Below are 18994 nucleotides of genomic sequence, written 5' to 3'. Positions count from 1 at the left end.
GTGATTTTAACAGAAAGAGTCAAACTACGCAAATGATCACCCACTGTGAGATTGGGACGCACACAGAGACACACGTTTAATCAGAACCATTGATCTGGTGGTCCATCATGAGAAACTAACATGGTCATGGTTATTAAAATATGGGAAGTGATATATCTGCCCCTTCTGGTTACGTGAGATACCAGCAACGTGAGATACCCGCCCCTTTTGGAAGTGAAGTGATGTACTTCACTTCAGAAAGATACAATGGGGCTGATTGCCAGGTACATTCCTGTTGGGTCTCCCAAGTAGTCAAAAGAGGCGGATATATCACTTCCCTAAAATATACGTACAGAATCTCCAATATTTACAGGAATGATAGAATGAAGGGCGCCCTTGCAAAAACCAACTTCAAGGGAACTCTCATTGGTCAATTTCAGCAAAAGTGCGTTTATGATGGCCCCGAAAAAAGTAGATGGCAGCCATAAAAGTGGAACAAGTTTGACTTTTGCTGAAATTGACCAATGAGGGCGCCCTTGAAGTTGGTTTTTGCAAGGGTGCCTTTCGTTCTATGCTAGGGCTCTCTCATCGGTCGCACTCTCTGCCTCCATATCATTTTCCTTCTGTTAGGCCTAAAATCGGTAACAGGTTATGGTAGGGCTGGGTAGTCCGGGCTAACGAGCCACGGCTGAATGGCTGGTTGAGTCCTGCGCTGCACAGAGTACAGACAAGAAAGAAAAGGGTCAGAGGACCAACCCGGAGTGATACTCCGGACGGGCGCTTCGACACTCAAGTCAGTATGAGCAGGAGTGCAGAGCAATGTCAGAGCAAAAAGCTTAGAGTTTTGGTTCTCAGATTTCCAGGACCCTCACCTTAGCACAAGTGAAGGCTATTTATAGTGGTTCTGAGCCACCTGTCTAGGACAGGTGGTAGTTCTGAGCCAGGTGGTGGCCTCTGCATGGACCAGGTTTCATACCTAAGGAGGGCAGGTGGAGGTCCCTGATTGGTCCAGGTGTCACACCTAGTGGAGACAGGTGTTGGCCTTCCAACGGTCCTTGTGAGGGCCACGTGCCAGAAGCTAATTGGATGCTGAGTTCGGACCCATCAGTGCTGAATCCGGATTGCTGAGTCCGGATTCCCTCAGTGCTGAGTCCGGACCCTATCAGTTGCCCCCTGGTTCTTCAAGCCATGAAAGTGGCTAGAAGAAGCAAGAGAAGGTAAAGACAGCGTCGGGCCAGCCTTAAGACCTCCAGGCAGCTGAGGCCGGGCTCAGACTCAGCTAGAAGAAATAATGGCTGGACAGGAGACTCCTGGCGCCCTGGCCTGGCCTTGGCGTTTGGCCTGAAGGAGTACGGCCGGGCAGAAGGCATTCGACTATCCAGCACGGCTGAATTTTTGACCAGAGGCCTGGGCGGCCAGGGGTCCTGGACGTCCTTGGTTCAGGAAGTCATGTGATCCTGCTCGGCTAGGGCTGTGAACGGCCAGCCGCGCAGGTCTTTCCTGGTAAAACTTTTTGTCGCCTAGCGCTTTTGTCGTCTAGCGAACGCGCCATATCCTGTCCGGACAGCCGGACAGGTCTTTTGTCGTCTAGCGCTTTTGTCGTCTAGCGAACGCGCCATATCCTGTCCGGGCAGCCGGACAGGTCTTTTGTCGTCTAGCGCTTTTGTCGTCTAGCGAACGCGCCATATCCTGTCCGGACAGCCGGACAGGTCTTTTGTTGTCTGAATTATCCTGTCCGGACAGCCGGACAGGTCTTTTGTCGTCTTGAATTATCCTGTCCGGACAGCCGGACAGGTCTCTTGTCTTTTGAATTATCCTGTCCGGACAGCCGGACAGGTCTTTTGTCGTCTAGCGCTTTTGTCGTCTAGCGAACGCGCCATATCCTGTCCGGGCAGCCGGACAGGTCTTTTGTCGTCTAGCGCTTTTGTCGTCTAGCGAACGCGCCATATCCTGTCCGGACAGCCGGACAGGTCTTTTGTCTTTTGAATTATCCTGTCCGGACAGCCGGACAGGTCTTTTGTCGTCTTGAATTATCCTGTCCGGACAGCCGGACAGGTCTCTTGTCTTTTGAATTATCCTGTCCGGACAGCCGGACAGGTCTTTTGTCGTCTAGCGCTTTTGTCGTCTAGCGAACGCGCCATATCCTGTCCGGGCAGCCGGACAGGTCTTTTGTCGTCTAGCGCTTTTGTCGTCTAGCGAACGCGCCATATCCTGTCCGGACAGCCGGACAGGTCTTTTGTCTTTTGAATTATCCTGTCCGGACAGCCGGACAGGTCTTTTGTCGTCTAGCGCTTTTGTCGTCTAGCGAACGCGCCATATCCTGTCCGGGCAGCCGGACAGGTCTTTTGTCGTCTAGCGCTTTTGTCGTCTAGCGAACGCGCCATATCCTGTCCGGACAGCCGGACAGCCGGACATGTCTTTTGTCTTTTGAATTATCCTGTCCGGACAGCCGGACAGGTCTTTTGTCGTCTTGAATTATCCTGTCCGGACAGCCGGACAGGTCTCTTGTCGTTTGAATTATCCTGTCCGGACAGCCGGACAGGTCTTTTGTCGTCTAGCGCTTTTGTCGTCTAGCGAACGCGCCATATCCTGTCCGGGCAGCCGGACAGGTCTTTTGTCGTCTGAATTATCCTGTCCGGACAGCCGGACAGGTCTTTTGTCGTCTTGAATTATCCTTTCCGGACAGCCGGACAGGTCTCTTGTCTTTTGAATTATCCTGTCCGGACAGCCGGACAGGTCTTTTGTCGTCTAGCGCTTTTGTCGTCTAGCGAACGCGCCATATCCTGTCCGGGCAGCCGGACAGGTCTTTTGTCGTCTAGCGCTTTTGTCGTCTAGCGAACGCGCCATATCCTGTCCGGACAGCCGGACAGGTCTTTTGTTGTCTGAATTATCCTGTCCGGACAGCCGGACAGGTCTTTTGTCTTTTGAATTATCCTGTCCGGACAGCCGGACAGGTCTTTTTTCTCCTGAATTATCCTGTCCGGACAGCCGGACAGGTCTTTTGTCCTCTAGCGATTTGGGACCTGTGCCTTGTATTTAATGCAGGCGGCGTATTTAATGCGGACGGCGCATTTAATGCGAGCGGCGCATTTAATGCGGAAGGCGACGTGGCGCACTCCGGCTGGCGGAAATGGGCGGGATTTTTCCCGCTCTTCCCAGCTTCTCTATAAATACAGAAGTTCACTCTTCATTTCTTACTTTTCATCTTTTACTCTCCTCCTCTTCTGTTCGGCTGCTCAAGTTTTCTGCCCGCTTCGGATCAGTGAGCCCGGAGGTCCTCGCCCAACACTCCAGTTCGGTAATCTTTTTTAGCTTTTAGCCTTTCTTTCCTTTTTTTTCCTTTTTATGTCTAGCACTAGTTCGGAGACGGACTCCAGTTCAAAGGAGTCCGGTTCGACCAGTACCGCATCGGGGTCCGAGGCGTCGGAGAGGGCGGTTCCGGCCTCACCTATAGAGGAGGCCGGTGTTGAGGGCGAAGAGCTAGTGATCATAATAGACGAGGAGAGCGGTGAGGAAATGAGTGTGGACTTAGACACAATCCCGGCCTGTGGGGATGGACCGGACCGGGTAGAAACCAGCGACGATGATGAGGACGTCGAAGCGGCAGTCCCTCAATCGTCGCGCATGCCAGTCGAGGTGATAGCGGAGGCACAGATGGAAGCCAACCCGCAGTATAACATCGGGGCCCTATACGAGGTGAACCATCTGTGGCCGAACAGGCTTCAGATCGTCAGGGACAAATACTGTATTCCTAGCCGGTACATTCTGAGGGCGGCTGTCGAAGGGGATCGGGCCAGCAACGATAGCGCAGACCTCTGCGTGTATGAGGAGGCCTTCCGGGCCGGGCTTAGGCTCCCCTTCCACCCCTTCTTTGCGGATGCACTGAATTACTACGGGCTGGCAGTTACACAGGTCGTCCCGAACTCTTGGAGAACACTGATCGGCTTCTTGTACCTTCTTGAAGTCCGGCTCCGTAGGAACCCCACCGTGCCCGTCTTCAGGATGTGTGCGCACCTGAAGAGGCATAAGGACGGCGGCTGGATCTACATTAGCCAGAGGCCTGAAATGAAAATGATCACTGGGATACCTTCTTCCATTCACACATGGAAGAACAGGTTCTTCTATGTAAAGGACACCGCGCCGGGCTCGCAGTGGCCGTTCTCATTACAATGGAGAACGCCGGACACTCGCCGCCTTAGTAAAAAACCAGCTCTCGAAGACTATGACCATATGACCTTCGCTCTGATCAAAGAAGAGCTCAAGCGAGGTCCAGTACACTGCTCAGAGTTCGAAGAAGAGGCCGAGCTGGTCGCACTCGGGGTCAGTCGTGCGACGCCGGCACGTACGTAGATACTATAGGATAGCATTTATTTTTCTGAAGTATTTTTCAACTTTCGTATTGCTGACTGCGCTCCGTTCTCTTTTGCAGAAATGGTGAAGCAGATGTCCCTTTTGGACAGAATCAAGCAGTCTTCGGGCGCGTCCCCAGCGCAGGAGCAGCCCCAAACAAAGGGCAAGAAGAGGAAGGTGCCGGAGTCGACCCCGCCGATGGTCGCGCTGGCTAAGCCTCTTAAAAGCAGCCGGGCGACGCATAAGCTTGCCCTATCGAGCCGGGCAGACACCACGGGTCAGAGCTCCAAGTCCGGAGCGGCGACGGGGTCAAAGCACGGCGGGGCAGTACTGGGTATGCCGGCTACTGCATCGGTTGGAGGCGACAACGTCTTCCGCCCGAACTGGGCCGTGCAGAAAACGGACACCGGCCTGGGGGATACCCGGGTGGCCACAGAGTTGATGTACAAGGGTGTCCTCGCCCGCGACCGGTTAGCAGTCGAAAAAGAGGTGCCGGAGACCTGTGAAGCGGCAATCAGCTCCGCCCTCTATCAACTCCAGGTCTACTCAAGGGATATGGCCAAGAAGCGATATCTCTTCTCGGAGACGATCACAAGGATCGAGTTCGAAAAGGCCTAGCTCCAGAAGGAGAACGGCGAGCTCAATGAAGCCGTCCAGATCAAAGAGGCCGAGCTCAACAGCTTACAGGACGAACTGCAGAGGGTCAAAAACCAGGCCGTGCAGGATCTCCTAAGTGCGGCTGAGAGGGCCGGAAGGAAGGAGAAGGCGGCCGTGGAGAAGGCCGTGAAGGAAACTGAGGAGAGGAAGGAGGCCCAGCACTTCGACTTAGGCCTCCAGGCCTACAGGGCGGGTTTCCTTCTCTGCTCCGAGCAGGTGAAGAAGATTCACCCCGACATCTCCTTGGACGGGCTAACCGTCCCGTATGCACCTCCAGAGGATGAGGAAGATGAGGAGGAAGACGAACCGGACTCCTCCCGGCCTATTGAGGTGGATGCGGAGGTGACTGTGGCCGCCGTCTCCTCGGCGGAGGGTGGCGAGCTTGCAGCCCTCACTCCCGCAGAGGTCGTCACCGAGGTGGTGGCCGACGAGGAGGCCTGAGCAGCAGCCTTCTTTCTTTTTTGATGATACGTTTTTTGTTTGCACAGTTGGTAACGCCTATTCTTTGTAAGCCAGCTCGGCGAAGAGAGCAATTTTGTAATACGAATACGAATACTGAATACAAATACATTTTTGTTCAACTGTCTGTACAGCATTCTCATTTTTGTACGTATTATTTCTGTGCTGCATCGGGAACCGAGCTGGGAATATTTGAAGTTGGTTTCCACTGCGGGCTTCCTGGCTGGAACTGATCTCCAAGCCACTAGGATGAGCCGGAGTGCACCACTGCTGCTCGTCCTAAGTCTGCGAGAACCGAGCTGGATGCTTGGTACTCAAACACTTAGGAAATATTTGAAGGTGGTTTCCACTGCGGGCGTCCTGGCTGGAACTGATCTCCAAGCCACTAGGATAAGCCGGAGTGCACCACTGCTGCTCGTCCTAAGTCTGCGAGAACCGAGCTGAATGCTTGGTACTCAAACACTTAGGAAATATTTGAAGGTGGTTTCCACTGCGGGCGTCCTGGCTGGAACTGATCTCCAAGCCACTAGGATGAGCCGGAGTGCACCACTGCTGCTCGTCCTAAGTCTGCGAGAACCGAGCTGGATGCTTGGTACTCAAACACTTAGGAAATATTTGAAGGTGGTTTCCACTGCGGGCGTCCTGGCTGGAACTGATCTCCAAGCCACTAGGATGAGCCGGAGTGCACCACTGCTGCTCGTCCTAAGTCTGCGAGAACCGAGCTGGATGCTTGGTACTCAAACACTTAGGAAATATTTGAAGGTGGTTTCCACTGCGGGCGTCCTGGCTGGAACTGATCTCCAAGCCACCAGGATGAGCCGGAGTGCACCACTGCTGCTCGTCCTAAGTCTGCGAGAACCGAGCTGGATGCTTGGTACTCAAACACTTAGGAAATATTTGAAGGTGGTTTCCACTGCGGGCGTCCTGGCTGGAACTGATCTCCAAGCCACTAGGATGAGCCGGAGTGCACCACTGCTGCTATATACTGATGGCTAAATGAGTTACTCAAAGAGGGACAATTATTTGGGAAACTTATTTTATTCATTACAGAATTTGGATGATTACAGCAGTTCTTTACAAGCCTATGAAGGCAAACAAAATTACTGATAGTAGATCCGAAGATTTCTAGAATTCCAAGCATGTGGCAGCATCTGTTCGTCGAGGGACTCTAACCGATAGCTTCCTGGGCGGATGACTTCCTTGACTCGGTACGGTCCTTCCCAGGTCGGAGAGAGCTTGCCCACGCTTCTTGGCTGGGAAACGGAGGCTTTCCTCAGGACTAGGTGGCCTGCACGGAATTCTCTTGGTCGGATCTTGACGTCATGATATCTGGATATTTTCTGTTTATAGGCCGCCGCCCTGATCTGAGATTCCTCTCGGACTTCCTCAAGCAAGTCAAGGTTGGCACGGAGTCCGTCCCCGTTGAGCTGCTCACTGAAATGGACGATCCTTGGGGAGGGGACGCCGATGTCAACCGGGATCACTGCTTCTGTTCCGAAGGAGAGATTGAAGGGTGACTCGCCTGTGGCCGTACGCGGAGTAGTCCGATACGCCCAGAGCACATGATACAGTTCGTCTGCCCAACGCCCTGCCTTGCCATCCAGTCTCTTCTTTATCCCCTGCAAGAGGGTCCTGTTCGTCACCTCTGTTTGCCCATTCGTCTGGGGATGTGCCACAGATGTGAATCTCTGCTCTATGTGCAGGTCAGAACAAAACTTTCGGAAGTTCCTCGAGTCGAACTGCTTGCCATTGTCCGTTATGAGGACCCGGGGGATTCCGAACCTGCACACCACTGATTTCCAGAAGAAGTTCTGTACATTCTGCTCAGTGATCTTGGCCAGAGGCTCTGCTTCTACCCATTTGGTGAAATAATCAATGGTGACAACGACGAACTCACGGCCTCCCGAGGCCGGCGGAAAGGGGCCCAGAATATCCATTCCCCATACTGCGAAGGGAAGAGGACTGATGATCGGGGCCATCGGAACGGGTGGCTGGTGGACGGTTGGAGAGAACTTCTGGCACTTCTCACACTTTTTCACAAGGCTCAGCGCGTCCTTCCTCAGTGTAGGCCAGTACAGACCTCTCAGGAGGATTTTAATGGCCAGGGCCTTGCCCCCGAGGTGCTCTCCGCAGATTCCTTCATGGGTTTCCTGCAGGGCTAACAAGGCATCACTGGGGCGAAGACACTTCAGATACGGGAGGGTATACGACCTCTTGTATAGCGTCTCGCCATCCAGTGAAAACCTCGCTGCCCTCTGCGTGACCTTACGGGCCTCCTTTCTCTCTCCAGGGAGCTTTCCGCTGCGCAGATACCTGATTATCTCATCCATCCAGCACGGCTCATCGTCAATCTGCATTACCACGACGGACTGGGCATCGATACTGGACCTCTTCAGAAACTCCATGCGAATTTCTCTGAGGGCGGTGTAACCTGAGGCTGCAAGCTTTGATAGCACATCTGCCTTTACATTCTCTGCTCGGGGGATTCTGACGACCTCAAAGCTCTTGAAATGAACGGCCAGACCGCGAACCCTCCCCAGGTACTTGATCATTCGCTCTTCACGGGCTTCATATACTCCCTGGATCTGACAGACGACCAGCTGTGAATCGCAGTACGCCTTTAGCCTCTAAGCACGGGTCTGCGCAGCAAGATTCATCCCGGCTATGAGCGCTTCATATTCTGCTTCATTGTTGGACGCACGGAAACCAAACCTCAGGGCGTAGTTCAGGACGAAGTCCTCTGGTCCGGTGAGAACTAGTCCTGCACCACACCCTGTCTTGTTCGATGACCCGTCCACATAAACTTCCCAGAGCGGCTCTTCATCAAAAACTGGGTGCGCGATGACGGACTCAGTCCCGGGAGGCGGTGATGCTCTGGAAACGACTCGAGGCTCTGATACGGCCAGCTCTGCTTCTGGAGATGGAACTGCTACCAGTCCGGGGTCTGGGTCCGGAACTGTGCACTCGGCTATGAAGTCAGCGAGAATCTGAGCTTTGATCGCCGGCCTGGGTAGGTACTTGATATCAAACTCACTGAGCTCCACGGCCCACTTGACAAGTCGGCCCGAAGTGTCTGGCCGGTGGAGGATCTGTCTGAGAGGCTGCCCTGTCAAGACCTTGATTGTGTGCGCCTGGAAGTACGGCCTTAGCTTCCGGGCCGCCATAATGAGGGCGCACACGAGCTTCTCTACTCGTTGATATCTGGTCTCTGCATCGTGGAGGACCTTACTCACATAGTAGATCGGCTTTTGCTGGTTAGACTCTTCTTTAATCAGTACTGCTGCAACTGCTAAGGGTCCCGCTGAGAGGTACAGAATCAGCTCTTCTCCTGGCTCCGGCGTGGACAACAAGGGAGGGGAGGACAGGTACTGCTTCAGCTCCTCGAACGCTGCTTGACATTCCGGAGTCCAGGGCGCGGTTTTTATACCTTTGATCGCATTGAAGAACGGGAGGCATCTCTCGGCGGATTTAGAAATAAACCGCCCCAGAGCCGCCACCAGTCCGGTCAGCCGCTGCACTTCTCTGATAGTGTTGGGAGGAGTCAGCTCCATTACTGCCTTGATCTTCTCCGGATTCGCCTCTATTCCTCTCTGGCTTACCATGAAGCCCAGGAACTTGCCTGCTCCGACGCCAAACGTACATTTGGTCGGATTAAGCTTCATGTTGTGTTCCCTCAAGACTTGGAAGGCTTCTTCGAGGTCGGAGATATGGTTGGAAGCACTTCTGCTCTTCACTAGCATATCGTCAACGTAGACCTCCATGTTCCGGCCGATCTGATTTCTGAACAGCTTGTTGACGAGACGCTGGTAAGTGGCTCCTGCATTCTTCAGTCCGAAAGGCATCACCCGATAGCAATAAGTCCCTTGGTCGGTAACGAATGATGTCTTCGGGATGTCAGACTCGTACATTCTGATTTGATTGTATCCTGAGAAAGCATCCATGAAACTGAGCAGCTCGTGACCTGCTGTGGCGTCAATGAGCTGGTCTATTTTTGGGAGTGGGTAGCTGTCCTTTGGGCAGGCCTTGTTCAGGTCTGTGAAGTCTATACAGGTCCTCTACTTTCCGTTGGACTTTTTTACCATTACGACATTCGCGAGCCAGTCCGGATACTGGATCTCACGAATGAAATCGGCCTTCAAAAGCCTCTCCACCTCTTCTCTGATGGCTTTCCGCCTCTCCGGTGCAAAGTGTCTACGCTTCTGCTTCACGGGCTTGCAGGTCTGATCGACACCGAGCTCGTGGGTGCTAATCGACGGGTCAATGCCGGGCATGTCTGAAGGAGTCCAGGCAAAGACATCTGCATTGGCCCTGAGGAACTGAGCGAGATCCTGCTGCGCGGCCTCTGGCAGGGCAGAGCCAATCTGGACAACCCTCTGTTCATCATCGATGTTCAATTGAATAGAGATGAGGTCCTCTACGGGCTCGTTGACTGTGACCTGCGCTTCGTCTCTCAGATCGTACAGCTCGATTGGGAGGGACTCAGACGCATTCTTCCCTCTCAGCGCTGCCGCATAGCATTGTCTTGATTGGGGCTGATCCCCTCTGACTTCACCTACGCCTCCTGGCGTAATGAACTTCATCTTCTGATGATAAGCGGAGGGAATCGCTCGGAGGAGGTTCTGGCCGGGGCGCCCTAGAATGGCGTTATAGGCCGACTTGGCCTTAACCACCAGGAAAGTCACCATTGCGAAGGACTGGCGGGGCGGCTCCCCGATAAGAACTGGAAGCTCAATCTGCCCTTCGACCTTGACAACTTCTCCTGAGAACCCGAACAGATCTGAGTTGGCCGGCTTCAGACGGTCAGCTCCGATCATCATCTGTTCGAAGGCGTGATAGTAGAGGATGTCGGCGGAGCTCCCGTTGTCGACCAGGATCTTCTTCACTTCCCAGTTCGCCACTAGCATTGTGACGACCAGGGCATCATCGTGCGGGAGGATCAGACCGTCAAGATCTGCCTCCGAAAAGGATATCTCATTTTCTGGCTCGGCCCTCTTACTGCAGGCGTGGACGGCGTTGACCTGCCGGGCATAAGTCCTGCGGGCCGATGAAGAGGTCCCTCCCGCGGTCGGCCCTCCTGAAATGGTACCAATAACGCCATGAGGTTGGAGTTGAGGTTGAGGTACCTGAGGAGGGAGAACGGCCGGGGCAGGAGCCTGGATGCGGTCGCCCAGGGGTTGGGCGTCTCGAGGACTTCTGTCTCTGGGTCTCGGGTCGTCCTGGCGCTCCCTTCTGTTGTCGTTATTTTTTAAGTACCTCCCGAGGTACCCTCTGCTTATCAGCTGCTCGATCTCCTCCTTGAGATGAATGCAGGCGTTGGTGTCGTGGCCGTGGCTCTTATGGAACCGGCAATACCTGGACATGTCTTGGGTGCCTGCCTCCGGCGTCTGCTTCTTCGGCCACCGGATGAAGTCTTCTTTCCGGATGGCTGCCAAAATTTGAGCCCTAGATGCGGTGAGGGGCGTGTAGCGCTCCCTCGTCGGGGGGCTCCTCTCCTTTCGAGGCCGGGGGGAGCTCCTTTCCTTCCGGGACGGGCTGCTCTCCTTCCTCTGGGGTCTGTCATCCCTACGCTGCTTGGCGGGGTTCTTCTCCTCTGGTCTTCTCTTGCTGACGGAATCCAGGGCAGCGAGAGTCTCCTCGACGGAGATGTACTCTTCCGCCCCGGTCATCAGATCTGCTAAGGACTGCGGATTTCGCCGGGCGACTGCTCTTCGGAAGTCGGTGGACCGGGCTCCGGCCAGAAGAGCATTCGTTGCCGCGGAGGGATCCAGATTAGGTACCTGAAGGGCCTCCCGGTTGAACCGGCCAACGAACGCTTTTAAGGCCTCACCGTCTTCCTGCCTCAGGGCCATCAGTGAAGCCGTCGTCTTTCGAGGCCTTCTGCTGCTCATGAAATGCCGGGCCAGGTCGTCCCCGAAGTCGTCGAAATTGTCAACGGACTTGGGCTTCAGCCGTGAGTACCAATCTCTTGCGGCTCCGGTTAATGTGGTGGGGAGTGCCCTGCAAAGGAACCCGTCCGACGCCCCGTGGAGAAGCATCGTGGTCCTGAAGGTCTGCAGGTGATCCACGGGATCAGTGGTCCCATCATACTGCGGGATCTGCGGCATCTTGAAGCCCAAGGGGACTGCCGCACCGAGTACCCTGTCTGTGAAAGGGGGATTGCTACTGAAGATCCTTGAAGCAGGGCGGCCATGATCTCTAGCCAGCTCCTCGATTCTGTTATCGATCTTCTGGATTCTTAGTAACATCGGATCATCCCTCTGTTCGGCCAGACGGGCAGGTCTACTCCTTACGGCTGATGGGCTCCTTGCGGATCCGGACTGGCTGAGGGGACTCCTTCGCCGGTGCCGCGATCCCTCTCCGTGCATAGGGTCTCTCTTGCTGCCCCGCTTCTGCACGGAGGGAGATCGTGACCGGTGATGCTGTCGACGAGGCTCAGGACGCACGCTCCTGTCCCGCGAGTGGTGGTCTCTTCGAGTGGAGTGACGAGTTTGGTCGCGGGGTGGAGACGCGCGTTCTCTGCGGGAGCTTTCTCCCCTCTGAACAGGTCGAGAAACCTCGACGGGGTGTTGCTGGAGTGCGGGAGCCGCATTCCTGAACTGCGCAACTACAGCGGTCATTTCCTGAAAAAGGGCCCTCATCTCCCTCGGGGTCGGGGTGGGGTCTGAACGGTCCGAGTGGGGCGAAGTCCGCTCCACGGCCGCCCCGACCTCCACCTGTGAGGCCAGACGCTCACTTCGTCCTTCACGGGGGGCCGTAGCCCGGGTAGCCCGAGAAGTCGGAGGTGCTCGCTTGCCGGTCTGTCCTACCATTTTTATCTGGGTGAGATTTCGAACAGCTTTTTGTTGCGTGGTCCCACGGATGGCGCCAAATCTGTTAGGCCTAAAATCGGTAACAGGTTATGGTAGGGCTGGGTAGTCCGGGCTAACGAGCCACGGCTGAATGGCTGGTTGAGTCCTGCGCTGCACAGAGTACAGACAAGAAAGAAAAGGGTCAGAGGACCAACCCGGAGTGATACTCCGGACGGGCGCTTCGACACTCAAGTCAGTATGAGCAGGAGTGCAGAGCAATGTCAGAGCAAAAAGCTTAGAGTTTTGGTTCTCAGATTTCCAGGACCCTCACCTTAGCACAAGTGAAGGCTATTTATAGTGGTTCTGAGCCACCTGTCTAGGACAGGTGGTAGTTCTGAGCCAGGTGGTGGCCTCTGCATGGACCAGGTTTCATACCTAAGGAGGGCAGGTGGAGGTCCCTGATTGGTCCAGGTGTCACACTTAGTGGAGACAGGTGTTGGCCTTCCAACGGTCCTTGTGAGGGCCACGTGCCAGAAGCTAATTGGATGCTGAGTTCGGACCCATCAGTGCTGAATCCGGATTGCTGAGTCCGGATTCCCTCAGTGCTGAGTCCGGACCCTATCACCTTCCATAAACCTAAACTAATTTGAAGACCTTCTCATACAAGTATTTAATTAGTTAGTTGCATTTTTTTTAGTCTGGAATTGAGACCAAGACCAAGGTGACACTTAAAGTTTATCTCTTATAAGTTTACCCATTTTTAAGTCTGGAATTGAGACCAAGACCGAGGTGACACTTAAAGTTAATCTCTCATAAGTTAAGCCATTAATGCTCTCTCTCTCTCTCTCTCTCTCTCTCTCTCAAATATTTACACAAGGAGTTGGACAAGTTATGTTTGCATTTTGTAGATTATCCGGATTTGCTAGGCAATTTCGGGGCTCACTTTTGCAGGAGAGAGGCCAGGGAGGCTCACTTTTTAGCAGATCTTGCCTTATTCATTTAATTCATCTGAGGTGTCTGCTCTCTCCTGCAAAAGTGAGCTGCGAAATGGCTTTCCTGCAAAATTGCCTAGCAAATCCCTGGAATAATACCTTGCACAATAGTATTGCCATTTTCATTTTTATGGGAAAAAATAAAACAACAAAAAAGAAACAGGTTCATGTTGAAGGACAGTAAACTCTTACATGGTATCAGAGCAAGGAAAAAAGACCTCTTTTGTTTTGCAACCATGATGGCTCACAACGAATTGAAAAATAAATTTCAATTTAATGTCTTCCCTGAAAAGAAGTTGAGCTCATGTTTAAGCCTGTTGGTTTTGAATTTTGAGCAAAATGCATCAAGCGTATGTTGAATTTAAGAACAGTAAACAAGATGGGAGAAGAAGAGAAATATAAAAACTTTTTATTGAATAACAAGAACACAACAGATAGTGGAAACAATGTTCTGTTTTATTTTTTTAATTTTTCCTCACACAACCAAGAACCAATACGTACAGCCCTTTTAAAGACTTTTCTTCACGTTCAACAATAGGTGCACGTTTTCTATTTTCACAAACCTAGTTAAACTCTAAAACAGTACTTCACCGAATCCATTGCCTATAAGATAGCTTTTGATAATAATCCTAACTAATAACAAAAGAAGGATAACTACTAAACAATTCTAAAATATCTAAGAGATAAAACATACTTGGGTGGGTTTAGGTGGGCCCCACAAAATCAAGCACCGTTTGAATTATTATTCCAACATGCCCCCTTAATTCAAACTATGAGGGGTGTTTGTACTCCCATCATATGACGAAATTTTTTGAACTTCTCTTCTGGCAAAGCTTTGGTGAAACTATCTGCCACTTGATCTTTAGTGTTGCAATGCTTTAGTTCCACTTCTTCTATGACTGTGACTTCTCTAAAAAAATGATGACGAATCTCGATGTATTTCGTCATTCCTTGATGAACCGGATTCTTTGTCGAGGAAATTGTGGATTTGTTGTCACAAAACATCCACATAGGCCTGTTTTGTTCCTCCTTCAAATCACACAAAATTCTTCGTAGCCAAATTGCTTAACAAGCTGTAGTTGTAGCAGCGATATACTCGGCTTCCGTGCTTGAGAGCGCTGCAGTGAGTTGCTTCTTGGATGCCCATGCTATGACACCTGATCTAAGGCTAAAACAATAGCCCGTTGTGCTTTTCCTATCATCAATGAAACCTGCCCAAGCACTATTAGAAAAATAAATCAATTTGTAATTAGTGGCTTTTGAGTACGCAATACCAAAATTGATTGTGCCTTGGATGTATCTCATAATTCTCTTTGCTGCCCCAAAGTGATGCTAGCTTGGATTGTGCATAAACTTGGAAATAATGTTAACCGCAAACATAATATTTGGCCTTGTATGAATTAGATAAATCAAACCACCAACAATGCTTCTAAAATTCTTCTCATCTGCTTTTTCAACTCCATCTTGTAATGTAAGTTTCTCATTAATATTTATAGGCGTTTTTGTAGGTGCATAATTTGTCATACCAAACTTTTTCAATAAATCTAAAGCATACTTTTTCTGACATATGAAAATTCCATTTGATCCTTGAATGACTTCAATTCCAAGAAAATAATACAATAGACCAAAATCTGACATTTCAAATTTTTTTAACATGCTCTTTAAATTCCTTAATCATATCAAGAGAATTCCCAGTATATATCATATCATCCACATATAAACAAACAATTAAGATATCATCACCATGAATTTTAACAGAAAGTGTTGGTTCACTAGCACTCTTTTGAAATGAGCTTTCAAGAAAATACCTGTCAACTTTACTATACCATGCTCGTGGGACTTGTTTAAGCCTATAGAGTGCCTTCTTCAATTTGTAAACTTTATGCTCCATGCCTTTGATTTCAAAACCTTGAGGTTGATCCACATACACTTCTTCCTCAAGTTCTCCATTAAGAAAGGCTGATTTCACATCAAGCTGAAAAATTTACCAATTCTTTTGAGCCGATATAGCCAAAACAGTTCTAATTGTATCCATTCTAGCAACCAGTGCAAATGTTTCAAAGTAATCAATACTTGGCTTTTGGGTATAACCTTTTGCAACTAACCGAGCTTTATGCCTTTGGAGAGAACCATCGGCATTGAACTTGGACTTGTAGATCCACTTAATTGCTTTTTTATTCGGAGGCAAATTCATCAGTGTCCAAGTGTCGTTCTTCGTAATTGCATCAATCACTTCTTTCATTCCATCACACCATTCTTTCTTTTTCACTGCATCAACAAAACTAGAAGGCTCCATTGCAAAACAGGCAAACTCACATGAATCATATATGTCAGCAAGACTTCTCATTCTCATGGGAGTAAAATCACCAGATGAACTTGGTGACTCATTAGGATTTGGTAAACAAATCTCCAGGGAAGGAATCTCACTTGATGTGTTCTCATTTAGAACACATAAGGGGGCTTCTACATCATTTTTCCAATTCCAAGCTTCTTTTTCATTAAAAATAACATCACGACTTACAATCAATTTTTTGAAAATAGGATCATAAAGCTAGTACCCTTTTGTCTCTACACTATAGCCAATAGAAATATACTTTCTACTTTTATCATCTAACTTTTGTATTTTTTCATATGGAACAAAAGCATGGCTATAGAACCAAAGTTTTAAAATGACTCACATTGGATTTTCTTCCACTTCAAGCCTCATATGAAAGTTTTCTTTGAACTGCTTTTGTAGGAGCTCAATTGTATAGGTATACCGATGTGGCTACTGCTCAGCCCAATAATCATTAGGCAACCCTTTGTCTTTTAGCATGCTCCTTGCCGCCTCAACAAAGGTTCTATTTTTTCGGTCTCCGACGCCATTCTAGTGTGGGGTATAACTCAATGTCAACTGTCTTTTGATTCTACTTTCTTTGCAACAATCCTGAAATTCTTTCGAAATAAATTCACCACCATGGTCAGTACGAAGAGTAATAATAGAATGACCACTTTGGTTTTCAACAAGCTTTGAACTGCTTGAAGATAGAGAAAGCTTCATCTTTTTGTTTCAGAAAATAAACCCATGTCATCCTTATGTAATCATCAACAAATATAATGAAATATTTATTTTCACTCAAGGATAAAGTTTGCATTCGGCCACAAATATCGGCATGCATAAGCATCAAAGACTTATATGCCCTCCAAGACTTACCACTTGGAAATAACTCACGGTGGTGTTTTCCCAAAACACAAGCTTTACATACTTTTCCATCATATTTCAAAAAAGAAAAACCAACAGTCATATTCAATTTTTGCAGTAAATATAATCCACCAAAATTCAAATGCCCATATCTTCTATGCCATAACATAGAGTCACCATTAGATGCAATAAAAGCATTGAATACTAGTTTTGAAAACACTAGTGGAAACATCTTGTTTTCTGTCATCTTAATAGACAAAACTAGTTTCATTTTTTTTTGAAATAGCTACAAAACTAGTTTCATACTTTTCTTATCATAATGTTTACATTCTCCTTCATCAAAGATAGCATGGTACCCCCTTTTTATTAATTGGCCAAAACTTAGCAAATTTTGAGCCAACTCAGGGAACATATATAAGATCTTGAATTTTTTTTCTTGCCAACCAGTGTAGAAACTACAATAGGACCAATTACATAGGCATTAATATGATTGTTATCACCCATCCTTACTCATGGTATGATAGTTTCATCTATTTCAATTAAATAATCATTGTTCCCGGTCATCTGGTTACTACAACCACTAACTAAATACCATATTAAATCATTTAATTCAACATTGGCAGTAAGACATGATAAAAATATGGTATCTTCTTTTTCCACTTTTTCATCACTTTTCTCTTCATGATAATTTGCTTGTTCCCTAGCCTTTTGATGATAATTTTTTTCAATATGACCATACTTTTTGCAATAAAAATATTGTGGTAAATTTCTATTTTGATTTCCATTATCCTTATACCAACAATATTTATCAACATGGTCTGATTTCTTGCAAAAAGAACAAAATAATGAAGTAGATTCATGGTTAATTACCTCCACTTTGATTTCTTTGATAACCACTGAATTGGCCTCTACCTCTTCCTCTGCCGCGGAATCCACCACGTCCACGGTCTCTTCCTCCTCGAAGACCTTTATTTGAATCATAAGATCTGTTCTTCGAATCCACTTTTGATTGAAACACTTGTTCTGGTGGATTTTCTGTAGTCCTATTCAATCTCTGCTCATGTGCTTGCAAAGAACCAATTAATTCATTCGTAGAATATTTAGTTAAATCTTTAGATTCTTCTACGGCAGCAAATATATGATTAAATTTATTTGGAAGACTCCTTAACGCTTTTTCAATAATTTTTTGATCATCTGATTTCTATAAGTTCTTATTTGATTTACAATAGAACTCACTCTAAAGAAAAAAAATTGAATTGATTCAAAAATTTTCATAATCAAATTCTCAAAATGACAACGAATGGCTTGTAACTTAACAGAGATTACCTTCGTAATACCTTGGTATTCGTCTTGAAGCAAATCCCATGCTTCTTTTGATGTAGTTGCAGCCATGATCCTTGAAAATATTGGTTCATCCATTGCTTGTTGGATGAGAAAAAGAGCCATTGCATCTTTCTTTTTACTCTTCTTCAATTCGTTCTTTTGTGCTGTGGTCAATTTTTTCAGTTCTGCAAATTTTTCATACTCATTCTCCACCAATTCCAATAATTCATAAGACAAAAATAACGTTTTCATCTTAATTGACCAAAATTGAAAATTATCACCTTGAAATAAAGAAACACTTTGTTGAAAATTTGAAAAATTGGTGTTACCTGCCAGGTTGCAAACTTACCAAACCCCTTGTCGGTGTTTATTTGAATTCGCCCTGGCTTTTATGCTCTCTACTTGATTGAGAAATTCCAAGACTTTCTGCTCTTATACCACTTTCTTGAATTTAAGAACAGTAAACAAGATGGGAGAAGAAGAGAAATATAAAAACTTTTTATCGAATAACAAGATCACACGAGATAGTGGAAACTATGTTCTCTCTTTTTCTTTTTTTAAAACTTTTCCTCACACACCCAATAACAAATACGTACATCTCTTTGAAAGACTTTTCTTCACGTTCAACAATAGGAGCCCATTTTCTAGTTTCACAAACTAAGTCAAACTCTAAAACATCACCTCACCGAGTCCATTGCCTATAAGATAGCTTTTGGCAATAATCCTAACTAATAACAAAAGAAGGATAACTACTAAACAATTCTAAAATATCTAAGAGATAAAACAAACTTGGGTAGGTTTAGGTGGGCCCCACAAAATAAGCACCGTTTGAATTATTATTCCAACAGCGGCATTATATATATATAGAGAAATTATATAAATATACCTATCTTATCTTATCTATGCTCGAGCATAAAAAAAAACATGCGGGCCCACTTTTTTTAGATGCTCCAAAGCATTCATTTGGATGGTCCAAAGATAGATAGGGTGTGTACAAAAAATCAGCCCCTATGGATCATCCTAACCCTTCTATCTGTCCATTTTAACCTCCACAAATGGAAGGATTAGGATGATCCATAGGGGCTGATTTTTAGTACACACCCTATCCATGTGAGGGCCTTCCAAATGAATGCTTTGGATCATCCAAAACAAGGTGGGCCTACATGCTTTTTTTTAGTGCAGGAACAGTTTTCCACGTATATGTTTATATATTTATTACTATATACAAAGAGACACTAATGGGACCATCCTCGATGCACATGATG

The 18994-nt window shown here is 48.1% G+C and overlaps 1 long non-coding RNA gene across 1 annotated transcript in view; it reads right to left on the bottom strand.

Moving 5' to 3' along the window:
• Window positions 1-17756, bottom strand: part of LOC143862289 (uncharacterized) — a 45278-nt gene extending 27522 nt beyond the window's left edge. The window contains exon 1 of the long non-coding RNA XR_013240248.1: window positions 17733-17756. This is a non-coding gene — a long non-coding RNA (uncharacterized LOC143862289). The remainder of the gene's footprint in view (window positions 1-17732) is intronic.
• Between the last annotated feature and the right edge of the window lie 1238 nt (window positions 17757-18994).

This window comes from Tasmannia lanceolata, unplaced genomic scaffold (assembly GCF_043159265.1).
Source record: "Tasmannia lanceolata isolate RefF3 unplaced genomic scaffold, GAP_Taslan_0.1 ptg000037l, whole genome shotgun sequence".
Classification (NCBI taxonomy): Eukaryota; Viridiplantae; Streptophyta; class Magnoliopsida; order Canellales; family Winteraceae; genus Tasmannia; species Tasmannia lanceolata.
Note: the sequence above shows the minus strand (reverse complement) of the source record. Positions and strands in the feature narration are given on the sequence as shown.